Source organism: Lupinus angustifolius, chromosome LG06, assembly GCF_001865875.1.
Source record: "Lupinus angustifolius cultivar Tanjil chromosome LG06, LupAngTanjil_v1.0, whole genome shotgun sequence".
Taxonomy (NCBI): Eukaryota; Viridiplantae; Streptophyta; class Magnoliopsida; order Fabales; family Fabaceae; genus Lupinus; species Lupinus angustifolius.
The window spans coordinates 10,888,071-10,888,418 of NC_032014.1; positions in this window are offsets into that span (position 1 = coordinate 10,888,071).

Genomic DNA, 348 nt, shown 5'->3' on the forward strand with positions numbered 1-348 from the left:
ACTACATATTCCGATTTAAGACATTCTTTGATAATCTTACCATTTTAAAGTAAGTTATTCAAAGTATCCTTTAAGAGTCTTATGAGGCATTCATGTACTCATAAACCCTAACATCATTTTTAACAAAAGTCTCTATTTTTCCAAGTTGTTCCAAGCCATGGTTTAAGGCTAACAACAAATAGAAATACATACATTCTTATTTTTCCAAAATACTTCCTAAAGGTTCCTTTGATTTCATCATCATCCCCTTTGGCTAAAACAACAAAATACATGTAATAAAACATTATAACAACTCCATGAACACAAGTTGTTCATGGTTTCAACAAAATATTTTCATAAGTTCAAGAA